Source organism: Melanostigma gelatinosum (genome assembly GCF_949748355.1).
Source record: "Melanostigma gelatinosum genome assembly, chromosome: 5".
NCBI lineage: Eukaryota > Metazoa > Chordata > Actinopteri > Perciformes > Zoarcidae > Melanostigma > Melanostigma gelatinosum.
Window position 1 is genome coordinate 2,559,428 of NC_136638.1, and position 10,468 is coordinate 2,569,895.

Sequence of the window (10,468 nt, forward strand, 5' to 3'; positions counted from 1 at the left end):
CACAGTATATATATACAACATGTTTCTGGCGCCACTCACAGGGGTGGTCACACATTGGACCCTGTGTTCTCTCTGGGTCTTGATATTGATAATACCCGTTGTGAGGACCTATTGATCAGTGACCATAAATGTATTTTCTTTGATCTTTCTGTCAATGCTGACCCCTTGTGTCTGAAACAAACATTCCACTCCCGCATTATTACTCAGAGTACAGCTGATCATTTCTCTATGCACTTCTGCTGTGATATCAACACAAATCTCAATGATGTTGAACACTTGATACAGTCATTTAATGAACATTGCACCACTTTGCTGGATTAAGTGGCACCTCTTAAGGAAAGGACCAGGGCTGCCTATAACACTACTCCGTGGATGACAGACGCTGTGTGCAGCCTGAGACAGAAGTGTCGCAGGACAGAGCGGCTCTGGAAAGCTACTGGGCTAGAAGTGCATCGTTTATATCTCAAAGACCTAAGAGTTTCTTTTAATACTGGAGTAAAGGAAGCTAGAACTGCTTATTTTGCCAACTTAATCTCTTCCTCAGAGAGAAATCCCAAGATTCTGTTCGACACAATTAAAGGAATTGTTTCACCGTCTGTCTCCACTTTACCATGCTATTCTGTTGACAAGGTAACAGGTATTAGGTCTGGCATTCAGCCTGGGATCTGTTCATCTACTTGTAGCTCCTCGCAATCCCCTGCTGTTCTGGACTCTTTCCAGCCTATCAGCCTTCAAGACCTGATGGACTTAATTAACAAAACAAAGCCATCATCTTGCCCTCTGGATATAATTCCATCCTCTCTATTTAAGAAAGTTCTGCGAACTATTGGCCCTGCAGTAACATCTATTGCCAATACCTCATTATCTACAGGAATTGTCCCTTCCTATTTCAAACATGCCACTATCCAGCCCATATTAAAGAAACCAAACTTATATGCAGACGACATCCAACTCCATCTGTCATTCAAACCCAGCGAGGCATTCACATTAACTAGGCTCCTGGACTGTGTCAATGCCATCAGAGACTGGACGGCAGAAAACTGCTTGCAACTCAACGACACTAAGACGGAGGTCCTAGTTATTGCTCCAGAGGAGTTTGTCCCCATGATCAGGCAGAGTATTAGTCCTCTCTCCTCTGCTGCCCATTGCAACCTGCGCAATCTTGGGATTTTCTTTGATCGATCCATATCGTTTGACCCTCATGTTAAGCAGCTGTCCAGGTCATGTTTCTTCCATCTAAGAAATATCAGTAAACTGAGATCTGTGGTATCAACACCTGAATTAGAGATGATCATACACACATTTATCTCCTCTCGCATTGACTACTGCAACTCACTTTTCACATCACTCAGTGTATCTGCTCTTAACCGTCTGCAGGTCATCCAAAACGCTGCCACCAGATTACTCACCAGGACAAATCGACGGTCTCACATCACCCCCGTACTCCGATCTCTCCACTGGCTCCCTGTAGCATCTCGGATACACTTTAAAATTCTCACCATCACTTACAGAGCACTTCACGGTCAGGCTCCGGCTTATGTAGCTGATCTACTTCGCCCCTATTCACCCGCCCGCACTCTCAGGTCAAACGCTCTAGGTCTTCTGTCAGTCCCACGCACACGATTTAAGACACGTGGTCACCGAGCCTTTGAGGCAGTGGCCCCGAGGCTCTGGAATGCTCTGCCTGCAACTCTACGCCTCGCAGATACTGTGGATACTTTTAAAAGCCAGCTAAAAACCCACCTGTTTAGGCTGGCGTTTGTGTAAAAGTAAACCCATGTCCTAGACCTGCTCTTAATATATGTTTTACATTTTTATTTTTTATTTTATTTTTTATTTTATTTTTTAATTTTCTCTGTGTAGATAATTTGTTGACCCTAGGGTCACATTGTGTTTTTTATGCTTTTAAATGTCTGCTCTGTTAAGCACTTTGTGATACTACTGTCTGTGAAAAGCGCAATATAAATAAAATTCATTCATTCATACACACACACCCCACATCTAAAACATTAAGAAAATAAATAAGTGCTTTAAAAAGTAAAAACATGCAAAAGTGAGGCAAGATAAGGAAACACTGGGTTAAAGGGATAAGTGCCATAAAAATGTGTAAGATTCTGCCCAATGACCTCATCCCCCGTCAGCCGTTAAAGTGAAGGGAGAAAAAAAGGGGGGGGGGGGTTGTTTAAAAAAAAGTTGGTTAGGTTTGGTTGGAAGCGGGGCCCTCCTAAGAGGGCCACGAGGGGCACTGGGCTGTCCTTTAAAAAGGCTTTAATGAAAACCCTAAGAATAAAAAGCAATTAAACAATTTGATTAAAAACAGCCTGACAGCAGAGCAACCGCCAGGGTTAGGGTTAGGTAAGGGAAAAAGTAGTTTTCAGGGTTAGGTGTTCGGGGATTGTGATAACTATGCTGGAAGCCAGCATAGTTATCTGTGCACTGTCCATCGCCGCCTCAGCCCCCGAAGCACCGACCTCTCATTCAAGCCCTTGTATCCAGTCTGGCAATCCAGATCCTTTCAGCCCTTTTCCTCTGGGCGATGTTCCACCTGGGGTTACACTCAATGACAGTCGTTAAAACTGATTTCCATTCATGTAATAAAAAGTGTTTCACCAAAGGTGTCTCCATCTTTATCCTCTTCAGTATATTGTGTTTGTGTTGCATGAAACGAATAGATATGGTGTTGCCTGTTTCACCCACATACTGTAAACCACACTTTTTACAAGAAATCAGATATATACAATTTTTTGACTTCAGACTGCCCCGGGTCATTGTCTGAAAGACCTCTTTTGTGTACCGATTAGTCAACCAGTTTTGACCGGCCCTGTACTCTGGATTTAGGATCCGAGAGGGGTTTAATCTTCGCTTTTACCAGGAGATCCTGTAAATTCCTATTTTTCCTGAATGCAGCAATAACACTATAGTTTTGTAATGTTGAGGTTCCTGTAATATGTTTGTGAAAGTTCCTCCTACTTTCTTCGATCAGTTCAACCGTTGACGGGGAAAATGTCGTCACAAATGGAAGGTTACAAGTTACTACTGGTACTTTATTTATTTGCATATGCGGGAGCAAATTTCTTCCCCATAGCTGTACCTTTAATTTGAAGGAAGAATTCTCCATTAAATGTGAAATCATTTTTGGTCAAATTAATCTCTAATAACTGTAATAATTATTTTTCTGGTCTTTTTTTGTTTGGGTGTTTCCAAAATACATTTTTTATGGCCTGCATGCCTTCTTTGAAGTCATTAGTATATAGACTGTCTATGTCAATTGTGAATAGAGTTATCAGGAATGTGTAGTTTTTTCACTATGTTGACAAAGTGGTACGTGTCCTTTATATAACTAGGATGTGTGGTCGAGAGAGGATTGAGGAAGTAATCTAGGTACTCTGCCGTGTAATATGTTTCACTGCTGCAGTCAGACACGATGGGTCTACCTGGAGGGATTTCATGTGGCTTGCTCCACTTATTTGGATCCTTGTGGATTTTAGGCAGCATGTAGAACAATCTGGCTCTGGGTTCCGAGCTGCCCATTAAATAATATTTCTGTTTTGCCTTGATGAATCTTTTCTCATAAAGAGTTTGAATGATTTTGTTCATAATAGGAATAGTCTCTGGATAAATAGGTTTGGTCAATTTAGTGTAATATTTGGGGTCGTGAAGTTGTCGATAACCCTCCCATACATATTGTTCTCTGTCCATAATGACCATAGCACTTTTCGGGAAAACCGCTTGGCGAATCTCTTCGAAAAATAGAATGCACACTATTCCCGATCAGGCCGCTCGTCTTGATGTATTTTTCACGCTGCTGTTGGCAACGCTGTGTGAGGAGAAGCGCGGCAAACTTCATTTTGCTCCGTTTATCTGGGTTTTCCGGGATTTTCGGGAAAACCGCTGGGCGAATCTCTCTGAAAAATAGTTTCCGCGCTATTCCCGATCAGGCCGCACGTGTTGATGTATTTTTCACGCCGCTGTTGGCAACGCTGTGTGGGGAGAGGCACGCCAAACTTTTGGATAAAGCTGATGATTATTATTAAGCCCGATGGATAATATACAGTGTGCTTTGCCACAGGCAGTTTTCCTGCCTTGTGCCACAAAGCCACACTGAATGAGACAATGAGGCAATGATTACACTTGTCTTGGTGTCCTTGTATTGTATTTTATATATTGTTGTATCTGTTTGTTGTTTTTTTGATACTGTATGGACTCATGAGTCTGAAATAAAAGTTGATTAATCTCCCCTCACAACTCTAGAGTATTAGATTTATTTAAAAAGAAACACATTTTGGTGATAGACAACTTTGATGGATGCAGTAGATCATTGGTTTGAGTAGAGTCAGTGGCAGTGACCTCTGTGTGTGACTCTTCAGGTCCAGCCAACAGCAGAGACAGCCTTGATGCAGCAATGGGGAGCAGCATAACCAACCTGAGGTGCATGGAGGGTGAGGACCTGACTCAGTCTGATCCCTCGGTTGTGACTGCTGACGTCCCTCCAGTGAACCCATCCAGCCCTGGAGAGCCCTACCTTGCTCCAAGGTATATTTGTACAACTGTGGTTCCTCAGTGATATGGTTTGGAATAGGTATCGGGCTTAATGCCTGTCACCCCCTGAAAAGATGCAATGTGTAACTGGTTACAATTTTAGCTGAAAACAATTATAGATTGAACTAACATTATTAACAGGATGTGTTGTGTTACAGAGATATCTACTGAAATGAGAATGCTAACCAGCTAGCCCGCTCCTTCCTGTCTTGTAATATCACTTGTACCAGGAGAGGCCATAGTGAGTCACTGTAGCATCCAGTCTGAGGACGAAGACTTGGAGCTGCCCCGTGGACTTGTCAATAACTCCTCCATGGTCCATGTTGGATTATTGGATTAAATACTAATTGGCAGAAACGAGAAAAATAGTCACACCCTCGCCATGCCTGCTGCCAGGAGGCTTCTTGGCCAGAACTAGAATGCCTGGCAGCTCTGGCAGACGGATGGAGCTTTCTTCAGCAGTTAGCTTGATCGAGCCAGAGCAAACCCTCGCACCGGGAGTCTGATTCCGAGGGACTGCCCCAACTCCCCCGTATGATCAGCAAAATTTCTGTTGCCGCCAATACACAGGTTAGACCCAGTGCTCTAGCAGCCTGCTGGGACTCCCGGTGCTGGTGTTTTTGTACCTCGGAGCCGTGACATGCTCCCCTCCCTGCAAAGCATGCCCACGTAGGCAGGGTGCAGGAAACAAAAACACGAGTCATTCTCTTGTCTCTGCCACCCCAGACCCAAGCCAGTATATATATATCAAAACGTGACTGTACACGGACCGTACAGCCCCGGTTTGTGTCACAGTCACCACACAGATGGCATAAAATTATAGGCCAACGCCACACGTGAAGATTATACTCGTGTTATTTTGAGCAGTTGGGTCACATTTTGTGTGTTCTTGCCCTGCTGTAAGCTTTTTTTTAATAACTGTACATGACTGTACATGTAGATTGCATGGACCAAGTAGTAGAGGTGAAATGCTGACACCTATGTCCTTGGAGCAGGTGGCCAGGTATTACACAGGGCCCCTTTAAAATACTCAAGGTTTGTGTTATTAGAAAAGACAGACACATCTGTGCTGTTGTGATGAGATTCAATACCAAGAATTGTACTGTCTTTACTTTGTGCTCCCAGTCTAGCTCTGGGTGTTGCTCAGCGGGAATGGTTGGACCTGAGGATCCAAAGCAGTGCTCGTCGCTGGAGGCTGCCCGGTTTGCGGTGTCTCTCTAAGTCTGAACCCTGAACACACAGACCCTGCAGAGATGTCACACGCCACATGAACCTCTCTGGCTTTCTGGTTTAGTGTCAAAAAACATATTGTAGAATTAATATCCTGTAAAAAAATGGTTTTATTCTTATGGTTCAGTGTATATTTTTGCAAATAAGAGTGTTAGTCCTCTGGAGGTCATTTAAAACAAATGTATCTCGAAAATATTTCTATTTATTATGAAAACCACTTGTCTGAAAACATTATTTTTTTTTATTCCTGAATTAAATTCAGAATATCATCATCATTACTTCCTGATGAAATGTGTGTTATTTTGTACATGTACACAGTATATGGTGGCCTGGAATTGAAATGGTCTAAATCAGTGATTCTCAACTGGTGCGTGGGTCGTGGACCCGTTTTCAGTGGGTCGCGGGCCTTTGCCTGGGAAAATAAATAAATAAATATTGTGCTTTTATTTTGAAGGGGATTGTGTATGCAGCGGAGTGCCGTCTATTCACATTCCTGAACAATATTTGGCGCTAATGCCTTGTAATGCTTAGACACCCGCCATTTCACAGCATAGAAGAACACCCACACAGTTTGTTTTCATGCTAATTGAGCGAAACGCAAGTAAACATAGTTTCAAAGATTTTCTTCAAAAAAGTGGCTCAGGACAGTTGATTTCTCAGTTTCATGTTTTCATTAGAACCTGTTGCTTTTTAAAAATTTAAAATAAAGAAATTATATACACAAATACATACACAGACATACACATATACACACAGATACATACACGCTTACACACCTTTACTGGTTTAAGGTACATTCTCAGCCTTTGTGCTGTTAAAAGACGTTTCAGGCTGGGAAGAGTGGATTTCGTGAAAGTAAACGTGGTTTCAAAGATTTTCTTCAAAAAAATGGCTCAGGACAGTTGATTTAACAGTTTCATGTCATTTTCATGAATAACTGCTGTTTTCAGCACTTTACCGCTGTGAGAAATCTATGTTTAAAAGCGCTCCTAGTGCTGGATATTATGTCTCACAATATATTTACATGTAGAAGGTTTAAATTAAAAGGAGAGTTACTGAATGTATTGTGCACTGTGAGAGAAACCAGATACCTTATGACACCATCATATAAGGTAATACATGTTGCTGGGCCAGAAACGGACAGGAACGGAGGCATGCTTCAAGAGGGGGGAGAAACGGGTGCATCAGTGTCTGACCACAGACCAACAGGGCACAGAGCAGGAAGAACAGATCAGGGTTCAGCTAGGGCTGGGCGATAAATCGATTTAATCGATTAATTCGAATGTGTGCTTTAAGGCGATGTGTTTTATTGAAAATCGAGAAAATCGCCCCCACCCCTCCCCCCCGTTGGGTTCCCGTAGTAGAGTGCGCGCGCATTGTTTACAAACTAAAACAATGTCACCGCCGCCGCCGCCGCCACCTCACAACAACAACCCAGCATTTTGGAGACATTCACCAACTGTGCTCCGCATGAGAAGAAGAGTGCCCGGTGGAAAGCCATCACGGATGCAGTCGCGATGTATATCGCAAAAGATATGGTGCCCATATACACCGTGGAAAAGCCGGGGTTTATTCACCGTCTCAAAGCTTTGGACCCCAGGTACGTGCTACCAAGCCGTAAACATTTTTCTGACGTTGCCTTGCCTCGGCTGTACAATAGTACACGCCAAAGGATCTCTGCGGAGCTGGAGGGGATGTCATTCTACTCCGCAACAACTGACCTGTGGTCCAGCAGGTTGACCCAGACACCGATCCACTTGACTGGTGGAAGCGTCACCAACTTAACTTTCCAAGGCTAAGTACTTTAGCAAAGAAATACCTCTCTGTGCCAGCTACAAGTGCCCCCTCTGAGAGGCTTTTCAGTGTGTGGGGGGGGGGCATTGTTACATGCCACCGTGCATGCCTGAAGCCAGAGGTAGTAGACAGGCTTGTCTTCCTGGCAAAAAATATTTAGAAAAAACATGCACTACTGTTTAATACTGTTGGTTATGTTGTGAATGCACTTGATTTTGTTTACATGCACTTATTTACTGTGCAAAATATGTTATGTTGATGTTAGATCAGATGTTGCACTTTTGAAAATGTGAATGTTAAAGGGTCATATACATTTTATTTCATGCTGTGTTTGTATCAGTGTATTCAGTTAGAAAAGCTTACTGTAAAAAGTTACATTTGCACAGTTGTTTACAATGGAAGGCTACTATTTAATGCCATTTAATGTTATGTTTAATTTAATTTTATATTTAAATGATTCAGGCAAACAAAAGAGTGACCAAATACTTTTTGTATACTACAGGCACCTTTCTACAATGTTCAGGTTTTGTTTGCACTTTATTTTTATCAACCTACTTGGGAAAATCATCACAAAATAAAAGAAAAAAATGTTTTCAACAGCTTCTGTCATCTGCAAAAAATTTTGGGGGAAAAAAATCGATTTAAATCGTGAATCGGATTTTTTGTAAAAAAATCGGAGATTTTTTTTTTAGGCCATATCGCCCAGCCCTAGGTTCAGCCAATCCCTGAGCTGATCGATATGGTGAAGAATGTGAAATATGAGACATTTCAGAGACTCTTCAGCGACAAAAGACTTTGAATCCCCGGAGATGGGCAGATCTCCAGACTGTCTGGCAGATACACCAGTCTGTCGGGTGGTACAGATTACATCTCAATTCCATGGAATATGTATATATGTTTTGTAATTCATAGTGTGATTCAGTTTGTAACTGCATTTGCTTTTGTTAGATATTAAATACCTTTTGATTTTAACTTGAACCAGCTGATTCGGCCTTGTTTTGCTGACCGACGAAGGAGCGGGGGGGGCTTTTCCTTTTGCTGAGAAATTCTGAATGCTGCCTAAAGATGCATTTTCACTTTTTATGCTCTTAAAAGACGTTTCAGGTCTGGAAGAGGCCAAAAGTAGATTTTCTGAAAGTAAACATGGTTTCAAAGATGTTCTTCAAAAAAGTGGCTCAGGACAGTTAGGGGTTAGGTTTGGGCAGGGACGTGGCCTCCTGGTGGAGGTCACGGGGGGCACGGGCACAAGGGGAACATTTATCGAAAAGAGATCTCGGGTGTTCTTTTATGAGGAGCATAGGTATGCTTAAAAAAAATCACCCCATAGTAAACAACCTTCTAAAATAATCCGTTTAAAATGGGTAAAGGGTTTAAAAAGAACAGCAGAGCAGACTCAGGACGGGCAACGGGAGTCGACCCTTAAAAGAAAACCCAGGATCTCCAGGGTCCGTCCCCCGGTGTGGGTTCCTGTAAAATCCATAAAAACAGGCAAACAAGGGGATAAAGGAATAAAAACAAAATCACACAGTGTTTCCTTAATATATGAATAAATAAAATATAAATAAATAAAATATATAACAAACATAAAAAAGGGATAAATTAACACAGTATATATATACAACATGTTTCTGGCGCCACTCACAGGGGTGGTCACACATTGGACCCTGTGTTCTCTCTGGGTCTTGATATTGATAATACCCGTTGTGAGGACCTATTGATCAGTGACCATAAATGTATTTTCTTTGATCTTTCTGTCAATGCTGACCCCTTGTGTCTGAAACAAACATTCCACTCCCGCATTATTACTCAGAGTACAGCTGATCATTTCTCTATGCACTTCTGCTGTGATATCAACACAAATCTCAATGATGTTGAACACTTGATACAGTCATTTAATGAACATTGCACCACTTTGCTGGATTAAGTGGCACCTCTTAAGGAAAGGACCAGGGCTGCCTATAACACTACTCCGTGGATGACAGACGCTGTGTGCAGCCTGAGACAGAAGTGTCGCAGGACAGAGCGGCTCTGGAAAGCTACTGGGCTAGAAGTGCATCGTTTATATCTCAAAGACCTAAGAGTTTCTTTTAATACTGGAGTAAAGGAAGCTAGAACTGCTTATTTTGCCAACTTAATCTCTTCCTCAGAGAGAAATCCCAAGATTCTGTTCGACACAATTAAAGGAATTGTTTCACCGTCTGTCTCCACTTTACCATGCTATTCTGTTGACAAGGTAACAGGTATTAGGTCTGGCATTCAGCCTGGGATCTGTTCATCTACTTGTAGCTCCTCGCAATCCCCTGCTGTTCTGGACTCTTTCCAGCCTATCAGCCTTCAAGACCTGATGGACTTAATTAACAAAACAAAGCCATCATCTTGCCCTCTGGATATAATTCCATCCTCTCTATTTAAGAAAGTTCTGCGAACTATTGGCCCTGCAGTAACATCTATTGCCAATACCTCATTATCTACAGGAATTGTCCCTTCCTATTTCAAACATGCCACTATCCAGCCCATATTAAAGAAACCAAACTTATATGCAGACGACATCCAACTCCATCTGTCATTCAAACCCAGCGAGGCATTCACATTAACTAGGCTCCTGGACTGTGTCAATGCCATCAGAGACTGGACGGCAGAAAACTGCTTGCAACTCAACGACACTAAGACGGAGGTCCTAGTTATTGCTCCAGAGGAGTTTGTCCCCATGATCAGGCAGAGTATTAGTCCTCTCTCCTCTGCTGCCCATTGCAACCTGCGCAATCTTGGGATTTTCTTTGATCGATCCATATCGTTTGACCCTCATGTTAAGCAGCTGTCCAGGTCATGTTTCTTCCATCTAAGAAATATCAGTAAACTGAGATCTGTGGTATCAACACCTGAATTAGAGATGATCATACACACA